We start from the raw sequence: 14,087 nt of genomic DNA on the forward strand, positions 1-14,087 counted from the left end.
TTTGAGTCCTTGCATAAAAGCTCTTGACCTCTGCTCTGAGCCATAAACAGATTTCATGCAATAGCTTAGGGCTCTGTGCTCACTCCCATCACTGAGGCCTTTATCACTATCATAAACCGGCCGTGAAAGTTATGGTTAGTTGGTTAGGGCAATGATTTGTATTCCTAACCTAGGTGTGTTTGGCCACGTGCCTTTACTCTTGTTTATTTTATTTTATTGAATTCTCTTTTTTGGGGTTAGAAAACCATTTTCTCTTGGGAGGCAAGGATAAAGACCTGATCTTGTTTGAAGCAGGTCTTTATGGGAGACGCTAGGAATTTGATTTCTTCTCTTGCCCCAGTATTTCCCCCCTGTTAAAAATTCTCTATAAATAGGGCCTCAAGGTCAAAAACATAATTTGAGCAATAACTGTTAGCAAGGAGTTGTGTGGAAATAAGAACTCTTACAGAGAAAATTAGGAAAATTGATTTCATAGGAGCAGGGGAGAGAGAATTTGCCTCACAGCCTCAGCACTCAAACTGTAGTAGAGGGTTGATACAGCACTTCTGGGCATTTAGCATGCATGCCTATTCTAGGCTAGCATGAATTTTTATAGCTCAATTAGAAAGCTTTGAAAAGATTTAAAAAAGTGTTTTTAAATGATAATGTGTTACATAAATATTCATGGTTATGCAGTCCTCTGAAATCTGGACCACTTAGAACTTTTTTCCATTAAATAATGACCTTCTTTTTTTTTTTGCATACAGGTGCCATTCATTAGAGGGACAGTGACCAATGACATCCATTACGCACGGCCATGAATATTTATCTAGTGCCTTATCCCTGTACCAGAGAGAATAGGAAAAGAGTTATGAAGAGGCTTTTTCTTCCACACCAGATGACCAGTGTCCTTCCTCAGCTCAACTGAAAAAATTAAGTGGACTGGTCTTCAGGTGAGGCTTCATACCCCACTAATATTCTCCTGGGTGAGGGTTAACTTAACTGATGAAAGAAAGTACGTGACGGATTCTAATGCTAGTGGAATAATGGAGTAGTTTGCCAGGGTCTATTGATACAACTCTTTATCTAGAAGGCCTTAAGACAAGCTTAGTTCACAATTTTGCTTAGTATCTGTGTGACTTAAGAGTTACTCACAGGCAGCCCTCTGAAGAATTGTCAGTCTCTATACCAGCACTGTCCTTTCCCCTCTACTCCAAAACCAGCCAAGCTTACGCAGATGACACCACAATTGTAACTCAGTGAATGGATGTGAGAGAATTGGGACAGACAGTGAGTAGCCAGACATGTGTCATTTACCCACAGACGTTACTGACATCCTACTCTGTCACTCTAGGCCTGGCCCCTTTATTTCCAGTAACTTATTTCTACCATTCTTTTGAGCATTTCTGTTTGGATATCCTGCCATTATCTCAAACTCAGTCATTATCTTCCCCAAAGCAGTTTGCCTGTCTGATTTTCTACCCTTGTTACTGATATGATTAAGCCTCAAAACCTCTGAGTCACTATGACCTTTCCCCACTTTGCCAACACCATCAACCCAATGGCCAAGTCCTCTTGAAGTGTCTTTTTGATTTGCCCCTTTCTTTGCATTTCAAAACTAACGATATTATTAAAAGTTTCAAACACGCCAAATCTTGCTGGGGCTTCTTAATTTCCTCGCTTTCAGGTTCACTCCCCTCAAACACACCAGATTAAAATTTCCAGAACTCTAATCTTGCCTTATCACTATTTAATTAAATTAATTAATTTATTTTCTGGTCGCACCACGCAGCTTGTGGGATCTTAGTTCCCCGACCAGGGATTGAACCTGGGCCCCCTGCAGTGGAAGCACGGAGTCATAACCACTGGACCACCTGGGGATTCCCATCTTATCACTATCTAATGGCATTTGATGAATTCTGCAGGATTTATTGCGGGGGGGGGGGTAAAGAGTTATATTTTCGTTTCCCTGAAGTCATCTGGAGATGCCCCGAAGATGGTGTTTGTGTATGGTCTTCAGTAGTCACAGTTTTGAGGAAAACTTTAGTGGACATCTGAATCTTTCTTGCACTCTAAATTATTAGTGTTTTGTCATTCACATTTATATCTATACTTTAACGGTAATTAGTTTCGTGTATGGTATGAGATAGTAATCAAGTTGCATTTTTTTTTCCTGTATGGATACCCAAATTTTCCATTATCATTATTATTAAAAATACTGTTCTTTTCCCATCTCCCCCAGTTCTTTCTCATGAACCAAGTACCTCTACATCTGTTGCCTTTTTATAAGCTCTGTTTATTCCATTGATCTATTCTTTTATCCTTGCTTCAGCAACTCACTCTCTTAAATAGCTTTATAATGACTTAGTAAAACAAGTCCTCCTACAATGCTCTTCTTTGTTGAGAATGTCTTAACTAAGACCCTTTTGTGTTTCCATGTAAGTTTTAGAAAAAGCTTGTCAAGTTTTACTTTTAAAAAAATCCTATTGCTATTTTGACTGGGCTTGCACTGCAGTAGGGGAACAATGATGTCTTTACAACATGGAGTTTTCCAATTCTTAAGCACAATGTATTTCTCTAATTCTATTGGGTTTCCTCAATTTCTCACAATAATGTTCTATAGTTTTCTGTGTAGAGGTCTTGCAAAATTTTTGCTAGATATATCCCTATGTATTGATATTTTTGATGTTATTATGAATAGTATATTTCTTAAGAATTTCTTCTAACTGTTGCTAGTATATAAAAATGAAATAAAAGTAAATTCTGATAGATTATCCACTGATTCAAGCAAGTTGTCTATAAAAAGTGGATAATTTTATTTCTTCATTTACAATCCCTAATCCTTTTTCTTTTTCTATTTTTTTCTTTATTGCACTGGTTAGGATCTCCAGCACAGTGTTGAACTTATGTCTAAAGTCAAGGTGATAACTTTCAGTATTATAACATTACATATAAATGTTTTCATAGATACTTTTTATAAATACTTTGTCAGATTCAAGAAGTTTATGTTCCTAGTTTGCCGAGACATTTTTTTTAAGAATCATTAATGGTTATAGAATTTTATCATATTCTTTTTCTGAATCTTTTGAGATGATCAGCTTTTAAATTCTTCTTTTAATGTGGTGAATTAAATTAATTTTAAAATGTTAAACCAACTCTGCATTCCCAGAATGAACTCAATTTGATCATGATATAGTATTCTTTTTTCATATACTATTTACTTCAATTTGACAATAGTTGTTAAAAATTTATATATCTTTATTCATGAGAGAAACTTGCCTGTAATTTTCCTTTCTTGTAATGACTTGTCAGGTTTTAGAGTCAAGGTTATGCTAGCTTAATTCCTTACATAATTGGAAGAATTCATTGGTGAAGTCATTGGGATCTGATGATTTTTCACCTATTTTCTTGAAAATACTCTTTAGGGGTTACTAATGTATGGGTTCAATACCTGAATCACCTGTGGGTCTGTTTATATTGTCTTTTTTCTCTTTGTTTTTAGTCATAGGTCTTGTTTCTTAGCATCTCTATTAACTCTTAATTGAATTGTAGAAAATATGTAATGTCACTTGATAAAATTTTAAATGTTTTTTACTGGGAAAAAAGCACACAAATTCAGCATTTTCCATCTCAGTATATGGTATGATGCATTTTCTGGTTTGTTCAATGCTTTTAAAGAACAAAATGAATTCTGCTTTGAAAAATGGGGCCTAAAGCATCAAAGATTTAGGTAAACAGATGAGAGTCTCAGTAAAAATTATAATGGAATGAGTTAGTATAAAGATAGAGCATGTCTATATATTATACATTTGAAAAGTAAAAGACCCATAAAATTGAAATCTGTACAGGTAAAATAAAACTGTTCTCAAACTGATGCACCACAAGTTTGTGAACTGGTTCTGTTACAAAAAGAATGGAGTGAAATTAGCAAGCTTTGCTTAAACTTTTAAAATCTAAATATAATAGAAATCCAGACCTTAAAAATGTATTTATTTTCTCTACCTTATGGTGAGTCTAACAGTTCTTTTAGGGACTAATTATAAAATGTTTCAAATAAATACAAAATAAAAAAACCTCTTTCATGAATATCCTTAAGGCAAAAGCATAGAGCAAAAGTAGTTATTTTTTTTCCTATATGCCCCACAGGATTTAGTTCACTTTTGTAGAACATAGTTTTTATGTTTATCTAAACGCCCAGCTATTTTAAGCTGTATTTGACATGCATGGATACTCTTAATTTCTGTGTGTGTCAGAGAAGGGGGCAGGATTCTATTTCAGACCAGAGAATTTGTATTGATGCCACTAATGAACTGAAATTTTAAATTGGACCCTTAGTTTTTGCACACACACTCACACAATTTAATTTTAATATGCTGTCCACAAGCTGAAATACAATAGGATGGCAATACCATGATAGAAAGGGTGCATGCTCTTTTTGCTGCACCCTCCATTTCCAGAATCTCACATTATATTTCTTAAACCCATTTTGCTCAAGAAATAAAGTTTATTTACCAAGATATAATTAGAAACAAATTTTTTTTCAAAAACACCTTCTACAAGCAGACTTATTCTCTTCTTATTTGTTGGAAGTAGGAAAAGTTTTAGCTTCTATGGCTTTTTCCCTCTAGATTTTTTTCTAAAAAATTTAAATGGAAGGTATTTGTAGAACGTAACAAAAATAAGTTTTTTGAAACTAAAAATGTGATTTAAAAACAAGGAAGTTAGCATATTTAGTGTTAAGGACAGAGAGCAAGTATGGAGCATGGAAAAATGAGAAGTAGAATGTATTTTTGCCCCCAGTTCTATAGCAACATTAAAATAAAGGAATGGGACTATATTTTCATATCAAATACCTAAACCAATTGCTTGTTTTACAATTTGTTTTTAAATGGCAATAATAAATTCTTCGTTTGTAAAAATTCCAGTTTATAACCGGAGCCAAGTCAAACGTGAACCACCAACTATTCCAGAATTGTAGGATCTCCATGGCCCACAGGAGATAAAAAGGAAGAAAGAAAACCTTTTTTCTAACAATCCACAGAGGCTGCTTAACTCATGGCAGGACAAGCAAATCATGTCCTCTGAATGAATGAATGAATGAATAAATAAATAAATAAAAGCAACCTTACATCTCCAAAGCAGTTAGCCAGCATTCTTTCAGTGAAACCAAAAGATAAGGGAGGAGAAGGGGAAGTAGTGAATCATTCCGGGTTCCCTGTAACCAGTTTATCACTCTGGTCATAAACAGGTGCAAAGAGCTATCAAGTGGAATTACCAGATATTATTTTTCTAGGAGATTTAATTTCATTCTGGTAGGCAGTTATATCTGGTTAAGCTATTTTATTTTTGATCTGCCCTTACTTTTGGAGCATAGCTCCTTCAGGCTCTCATTCCTCCTGGGCCTGAGCGATTCCTCCCTGGTAAACTCAAAATTCAGTCTTCCTGGAACCATCCAATCACTGCGTCCTTTGCTTAAAGGTTTAGCCTTTTAGCAGCTGCTTTCCGCATGGTTTCTCAAAGCCTCTCACAAGACTTGCACTGGTTCGGGGTCAGCAAATGCATTGAGGGTAGGTTATCTATAGAAGGGCGGGCTTCCTTTTCTGCAGTCCCCTCTTTTTCTGGGATCTTGATCCTTCAAGTCCTGGTTGTCTTGGAGGCTCTGAACTTCATTTCTATCTCCCCAGCCCAACGAGAAGAGTGTTGCGAGCTCTGGGTTACCACTTTCTGCTCAGTCTCCATGCTCCTATGCAATGAATCAGAAAGTAATTTGCAAAGAAAAAGAATGTTTGATTTAATTTCATAAAACTTAAAAACTTCTGCTTGTCAAAACGGTCCAAGTTGTATCAGAAATTGTATCTGTTTCCTAAATTTTGTTCATCCTTCCTAGAGTATACAGCTGTAGATGGGAAGTAACAGCCCAGCCAGGGACTAAATTTCCCCATCCCATTTGCCACTAAGTGTAGCCAGTGAAATATAAGTGAAAGTAATGTGTGCTAACTTATGGGCCAAGATTTACAAAAGGCCAGTGTACCTCCTCCATATTCTCTCCCCACCTCAGCTGGATGTAGATGATGATAAGGCAGGAGCTGACAGTAGAGTCACAAGATCAAAGCACCTGCATCCCAAAACCACTTCACTGAATGAGCCATTATAAATGTAGAGGCCTAGTTGTTAAATAATTTAGTCTACACTAGCTAATACATAAGGTTAAAATTATAAACTGAAAATACATGTTGTCAAAATGTATAAATTATTGTAATCTGAAATGAGTTTTAAAATTCAATTAATAAAAGAGAAATATGTCAATAAATATGAGAATAAAGGCAATTCTCAAAAGAAGGTATTACCTTCTGATTATTACCAATCAGTCCAAGGCTGATTGATAAGAGAAATATGCTGTTGATGTTGAAATATGATGTTGATTAAGTTATTTTATACTTTGAAGCAGAAATAACACCCTGACACTTTTCCCAAGGAGAAAATGGGTGTAAAAGGATGTAGCCACCATAATGTTCATTTTATCATTATTAAAAAATGCCAACAGAAAATAACATCAGTGAGATTAACCATATATAAATTGTGCTAGTATCATAAAATCATGTTCATAACATACTTTGAGTATCCTTTCTATGAAGAATTATTCATATGTAAATATATACATTTAACTTGTGTGTGTGTGTATGTGCACGTGTGAAGGTGTGTGGAGATAGAAAGAGGGACAGAAGAATCTGGAGAGATGTTTACCAACATGTGAACAGTGGTTATCAGTTGTGATGGTGCTCCTGCTTTCATGCTTATACCTCTTTGAACCTACATCAACACATCATTATCACCCAAAGTCTGTAACATACATTTAGAGTTCACTCTTGGTGTTGTACATTCTGTGGGTTTGGACAAATGTTTAATGTTATGTATCTACCACTGTACCATCACAGTTTTACTGCCCTAAAAATCTTATGCTTTTTAAAGTCAGAGAATCCTTTGATTAAAGCCACTATCTCCTTCCCTCAAAAAAATGGACAGGGAAAGTGGACCTATGTGGATAACTTTGCAGGTAATGTCAGGAGTTTCAGGCTGCCTAAGAGCCCCTGCTCTAGCACAGAGAACTGCATTTAGACTCAGAACAGTAATCCCTTCTAGGGTCTTCCCAAGGGCAAAATAGACTAATTATCTTATGTACCAATGATCTTCCTGGGTGTCTCTCAGAACATTTTAGATGCCAGAAAGGAAATATTTCTACATTGCAATTTCCATGTAACGTTTGCTCATAATGATAAATTATCCTTTAAAAATTATTATCATATCAAATAGATAAAAACTAGTTTGCCTGGGTAAGAAAGATAACATGGAAACTTTTCTTTCTCCTAATTTCTTCACCTATCACGTAGCTTTCAAGAACAGTGACCTTTCTTCTGTTGATATTTCTGGCAGAAATCTTGGAAAACTGAGTCTAACTTTAAGCATTCCCAGCAATAGATAAATCATTATTACGAAGTGAAATAGTCACTTTGAAATTGAGAGTTGGATATGTCTGCTCATTACGTAGATAAAAGTTTTGGGGTATGTTTGCTTTAATAAGATTTCAGCATATTTTGGTGGCTTATTTTTTGTTTTCATTCATCTCCTCTGCCAAAATTATAATTTTAATTAATTTGTTTGCAAATTTATGTCTTCTGGAGACCCTGTCTCTTAAACACCATCCTCCTCTTTCACCATATTCTCCTTCACTTTCTTACTCAGGTCACAGTGTAGTTCGCTCACCTTTTTAAATGTCATGCTCCTGTCATTCCCTGGGTTTCCACCCACATATGTTGTTTTTAGAGCAACATGTGTTTCGAATGTTCTTTCTCTTTTAACTCTGCTAAATTCATGTCACCTGTAGTAAGTGGAATGTTAGTCATTAAAAATGGCAGTATCCTGACCTCCAGAACCTGTGTGTACATGCTAAGGTGTAATTAAGTTGCAGATAGAATTACAGTTGCTAATGAGCCGACCTTAATGAGCCTGGATTATCCAGGTGGGCCCAGTGTACTCGGAAGCGTCCTTAAAAGTGGACAAGAGAGGAAAAAGAGGAGAGTCAGAGGATAATGTGGCTCTTAAAGAAAGGTGCCTGAAGAGATACAGTGTTGCTGGTGTTAACTACAGAGGGAGGGAACCATGAGCCAAGGATAAGAGCAGCCTCTAGGGGCTGGAAAGGGTGAGGAAACAGATTCTCTCTTAGAGCCTCCAGGAAAGAATAGGGTCCTGCTGATGCTTTGATTTTTATCTAGTGATATCTGTGTCGAAATTCTATCCTACCAAACTGTAGGATAAAACATTATGTAAGATAAAACACTATGTTTGTGTAATTTGTTACAGCAGCAATAGAAAACTAATACATCATCCTTCAGATTGCAATCCTTCAGATTGCTGAAAAATCACTTTTTGATTTCCCCCAGATACTCAGGTTCCCCTCTTAGGCACTTTATTAGCACAGCACTTATTCTTTTTAGCACTTTAAAGCATGTAAAATAGCCGTAACAAAATGTTTTGTTTTCTTGTTTGTTTATTGTTGTTTTCCCCTGCTGGGGTGTGAACTCCAGGATGTGGTCCTTGTCTTTCTCTTGCCTGCCACAGAGTAGGTGTCATAAGTGTGTGTTAAAGGATGGACTCTCCCTTTTCTTCCCTACATGTGCATACATCCAAAGGAAATCAGGTAAGTTCCCTCGAACAAAATCATGGGATACAGAGAGTCACCTTCCGTTTAGTAACGTGGTAACATTCACATGGTGTTTCATTTGCCTAGGTCATCAGTTCGAAAAGTGTAGTCCCCTGACTAGCAGCATCAGCATTGCCTGGGAACTACTGAATTAGGGTCAATCCCAGCAATGGGTGTCCAGGTGATTCTGATACACTAACTAACGTTTGAGAACTACTGCTTTAGGCCTGAGTGCTGTAGGAACTGCTCACAGGATTTCTGACTTAAGAGGTCTGAAGTGGGGCCCAAGAATTTTCCTGCCAAATTCTGATGCTGCCAGTGCTGTGACCTCACTGTGAGTGTAACTGACCTAGCCAGTGAGTAGGCCAGGGAACTTCTGTCGGTGGAATTTGACCAGCAGAGATCTCACAACTTAAAGAGGCTTTATCACTTACTGCAAAGTGTGGTCTGTGTGCCGTCCTTAACCAGAGACTGTTACTGTCTTTAGAGCAAAATAATATGGCCCCTTATAAAGTCCAGCTTAGACCCAAATTACAGTGATTGGCAATTAGATTGAACGATCCAATTGAAATATGTAACAGTATCTAGTTTTCAGTTGTACATAGTTAAAGTTGCATGATTTCTCTAAAATAGCATTAGTCCTTGCAAAAATAAATGAATAGTGACTGTAAACCAGTTTACTTTTCTCTAAAACTTACTGCATAATTACTTTCCTAAGAATGAATGTAAAATTCCCTGATGTTGTTATATTTCTGACATAGTGACAGCAATCACTTATAAAATATTTAATAATGTGCTTTAACAACTAGGAAAAACAACTTATAATGTAAGTTACACTTTAAGGAATGATTTGGTTTAATGAAAGATTAATAGAGTTTATAGATTGTTTTGAAGTCAGCCTTCACTTGAATGTTTCTATACTAAGAATGACTATGGCGCCAGTCTTGTGGAGGGAGGGTCCTTGTGGAAGGTTATTGTCTTAAATCAACATGCCAGTGCTGTGAGGCTGATGAGACAACACTCCAACACCCACAGTGATGCATCATGACCTCTTAGACTGGTTTCAAGGTGCCAATAGGATCCCTCTGTCCTTTATTCACCTGCCTTCTACAGGGAGCAAGTCCTTACATTTCACAATTGAGGGATCCAATGCTCAAAATGTCAGTGACCTGGGACAGGTATCAGATTGCTTTCCACCCTCTGTTAATAGATTCCATTTGATAGAGAATGGAGTGAGAGCCTAAGAGAAGAGCACACATCCAGGGAAAGCTGGGAGACAGAAAGTAAACAGAGGAGGATAAAAACATAACTAGGCATGAAAATGCTGGGAAATGGAAGGGCTTAGCTGACAAACGAGCATTTTGAAACAACTTGTGATTGGCTTATGGTGACACCAAGGATGTCACCTTAGGGTGGGAAGTTAAGAATAGGTTTATTAAAAAGCATGCGAGTTAAAATGAAGCAATTATTAACTCAAGAGAAAATATAAACATGATACATCTGTCTCTAATGAACAATATTTACAAAGTTATGCCAATATATAACATGGTTTTCTATAACTGAGACCATGATATAATTGTATTGGCTAGGAAGAGAAGGGAGAGTAGGCATGTGTAATTGGGCTATATCCACCGCATATCATTTTAAAATATGAAAACAAATTCAGCAGCATAACCAAGAGCAACCACACAGGTGAAAGTGTTCAAAATGATTGCTCTGCAGAGTGGAAATAGGGAGATGCTTTTATAAATATGTTTTAAAAATATGTTCATGTATTCATAAAATGAGAAGGAACACCTTAAAATAAAGACTATCATGTTTTATTTCTTTGTTTTGAATATTTCAAAGGTGACTTGCAAACTTATTCCACTTTCACTTTTAGAAGGAGTATTTCATCATTAATTAAAAAAAAATTATCAACAACAAAACTCAATCAGATATCTTTAACCTTGGGTGTTGAGCTCTAGTGCTGCTGCCTCACAGAGCTGTGTGAGCTTGGGCAGGTCATCTTGTCTCACTTCTCTGAACAGTTAGTATCCTTATCTGTAAGAGTTACTGTGAGGATTAAATACGATTATGCCTGTAAAGCCCTTGGAAGTTGCCTGGCATGTGCTTACTTCAGCCACTCCACTCTTCATCCATCCCTTCCAGTTTTCTGAAACTCATGTCACACACACAGAAACAGCTTTTAAGTCCGTGTCCATAAGTACAAAAAGCTCTTATGTGACTTTGTAGTATCATTAGGCATATTTTCATTGAGTTTATATTTACAGCATCTGTTTTATTATCTGTTTTATTGCAGTCTCCCTCAATGCCTTCTAGTTCTATGGCCCTAGCTTCTTCGTCTCTTTTGATAGTTTCTCCTTCTGGAAGCACTTTCCTAGGGACTCTTATCGTTCTACAACTTCACGCCAGATGGCCATATCTATTTTCATGGTGTTAACAGCCACACACTGACAACTTCCAAGTTTGTATTTCCAGCACAGACCACTCATCTGACTTCCAGACGTGTATATCCAACTACCTATCTGATATCTCCTTTGGGATGAATTCAGGTGTATCTCAAACTCAACCTCTCTAAAACCAAACTCCTAATCTACTTCCCCTAAGTGTTCTCTCCCACTGCTTCCTAATTTCATGAACAGTACTTTAACCATCCAGTTAACACATCCAGAAACCTAGCCGTTCCTTGACACATCACACTTTGGAAATTATATCCTGCCCAAACCCAAAATCCAGTCCGTCAACATAGACTATTGATTTTACACCCTAAATCTCTCTCAAATCCCTCTCCTCTCGTTCTCCACCACCACTACCAATCCCACTCTAATCCATGCCACTCCACACCTGTACCATACCAACTTTCTAACTGACTTACACATATCCCCTCTTGCACCATAGAATCCGTTTTCCACAGAACATCCCAAATTGTTGGCCTTTTGTCACTGTCCCTTCCTCTGGCATCAGGAGCTTTCAAAGCATATTTTGTTGAATAAATGAGTATTTATTTATCTGGGACCTACTTAAGTACTTATTAATCATATGCATATATTAAATACAATACATACAAGTATATAAACTGTGAAGCAGGACTTACAATGTTTGGTAATGTTAACGTTAATACTTTAGAAGTAAATTCCACTAAGTGTGAAAAGCTCTTCCACCTTTTGAGGGAAAACAAATTAGATTCCAATGTATGGGAAAACAGAGAGAAAGATAAGTTTCAATAGGAGAGGGTCAGCCTTTGACCCTTGCATTGCTATTTGTAACTGTTTCTGTGGGGGTTTTTTGTGGGGGGAGATGTGGTTTTGGTGGGTTTTTTGGCTTAGGTTTCTCCCTCTATCCCTTTGGGTTTCTGAAGTAGCTATTTAAGGCATTTGATGTTAAGGCAAAAATAATTGATTTTCTGTGGTAAAAGAGGGAACACGTTCATTAGTTTAACTCTGGAGAGGATTAGAGTTCAACCACACATGATGAGCTGGCAAATGACCAAGACACATAGCATAACGAACAATGGGAAAGTCTAAGAAAAGAGAAAGAGGAGCCATAAATGGCAGGGGTCAGGGTCTAGGCACCTGGCCATGTGATAGGAGGGGAGGAAGAATCTGAGTCCAGTTGGATCACAGGAGACTGCAACATACTACGTGGTTGAAGGGCAGAGCCTGGAGGACCCACTTGAAAGCAGAGTTTATGGGAACTGTGAAACAATTATTCCATTATGCTCCACTCTGAATAAACCTAGAATATTACACTTTTCAAGAGAAGCAGGATGTGGGAAATGTGTGTGGGAGTTGGAAGGAAGTCCACAAAGATGAATAAATGCTGAGAACATTAAATCTGTATGGATTATTTCCACATGAAAATTGTGAAGTTTACAGAAAGTAAGGCGAGCTCTTTTGGAGCTAAACCCTCCTGTTTTTAGAAGGAACCTCTCCTAAAATCACTTGTAGTAAATACTTAAAGAAGCATTCCTTCAAAGTCCTAGTCTGCTAGACTATATGAGTTTTGCTGAGGGACCTCACTGGAGGGAGTGAATGCCAGAGCTGTATGCTATGGAAGAGCTGCTGGGATAAGGCTATTGTTCAACATGGCATCTATCTGTGTACAGGGGGTTTGGCTGTAATGAATGGATAGAGCGTGGGATGATTATTCCTCATTTTGCTGGTACCGTTCAAAAGACATGGCTGAGAGATTAGTGTTTTGGTTATTCTGTGGATCCAGAGGATCTGAGAAAATATGTGAGTCAAGAAAAAAACAATGTTGGCCCAAATCTGACTTTTAATGATGTCGCTTTTTTTATGTCAATATATTATACTGACTAGGATTTGGTAGAAGATGGAAAAGCTTTGACTTCCTTAGTCTGGCTACACAGGGACCTTCTAGGCAGAGACATGGAATAAACTTGAAAAAGGTGAGAGAGGGAAAAATCTGAAATGAGAGGTTGGTCATTCCATAAAATGAGGCTCCTCATTTTCCTTTACTTTTAATACCTATCTTGAGAATATTTTTCAGTTTTTATACTATGACAGAATAGAATGACTCCCTCCCCCCCCAACCCCCTACTCCAGAGGATACAATGATTTCTATGTCTTTTCTGGTTGTATTAAATTTCTGACAACACAATCCAACCAATCCACCATCTGCAGGGCACTGTATTGTGTGACTGATGTTATATTAGGACATTGAGAAACGTGTGCTATAGTGTGCTATAGTGGAAGGCCATGCTGTGATGCAGGGTATGTGGGGAAGGGGGCCAAAAGGCAAGAGACAGTGACCCATCCCTGGGACCCAGATGCCATTCTATGCCTTTTGGAACCCCTCTTTTTTTTAGCAAAAGTATTTTAATTAGCAAAAGAACTATCATAACAGTTTTGCTTACTAAACATGAAGTTTCAGCCCTTGTGTAGTGTATAGTTATGAAATCAGACGTTGGCCAATTTCTCAGAGGTTGGTGGAGATCTAAATTCATAAGGGCTCTCAACAGTGCCCTTGAGTTTGTTTGCCTCTAATGACATTTTGCATTTTATCTTTCATGACACTTTGCAGAGGAATCCATAGTTTGTATTAACCAGGGTTCTCTTGGTCACAATTCAAATGAACTTAAAACAAAAAATTATTAGCTCACTTAAGCAGAAAGTCCAGGAATGATGCCTTCAGGACCAACTATATCGAGAGTTTCAAATCTTTAACAGTCTGTCTTCCCCTCCATGTCATGTTTCTGTTTGTCTCTTCTCTCTGCATGATGGTCTCTTTACTTTTTGTTACAGTTTCCTCCATGTGGCCAGAGAAGATGGCCACTTGAAACCACAACTTCACACCATCCTGGTTTTACAACCAGTAGAAAGAAAGCAGCATTCTTCTCTACAGCTGTATATGAATCCCAGGCAGGGCTCTCCTTGGCCCTGCTTGC

The 14,087-nt window shown here is 37.4% G+C and overlaps 1 long non-coding RNA gene across 1 annotated transcript in view; it reads left to right on the forward strand.

The window, feature by feature from the left end:
* Positions 1-749: 749 nt before the first annotated feature.
* The window catches only part of LOC132524250 (uncharacterized), a 93,864-nt gene continuing 80,526 nt past the window's right edge, over positions 750-14,087 (forward strand). The window contains exon 1 of the long non-coding RNA XR_009541830.1: positions 750-932. This is a non-coding gene — a long non-coding RNA (uncharacterized LOC132524250). The remainder of the gene's footprint in view (positions 933-14,087) is intronic.

Source organism: Lagenorhynchus albirostris, chromosome 8 (genome assembly GCF_949774975.1).
Source record: "Lagenorhynchus albirostris chromosome 8, mLagAlb1.1, whole genome shotgun sequence".
NCBI classification, from domain to species: Eukaryota; Metazoa; Chordata; class Mammalia; order Artiodactyla; family Delphinidae; genus Lagenorhynchus; species Lagenorhynchus albirostris.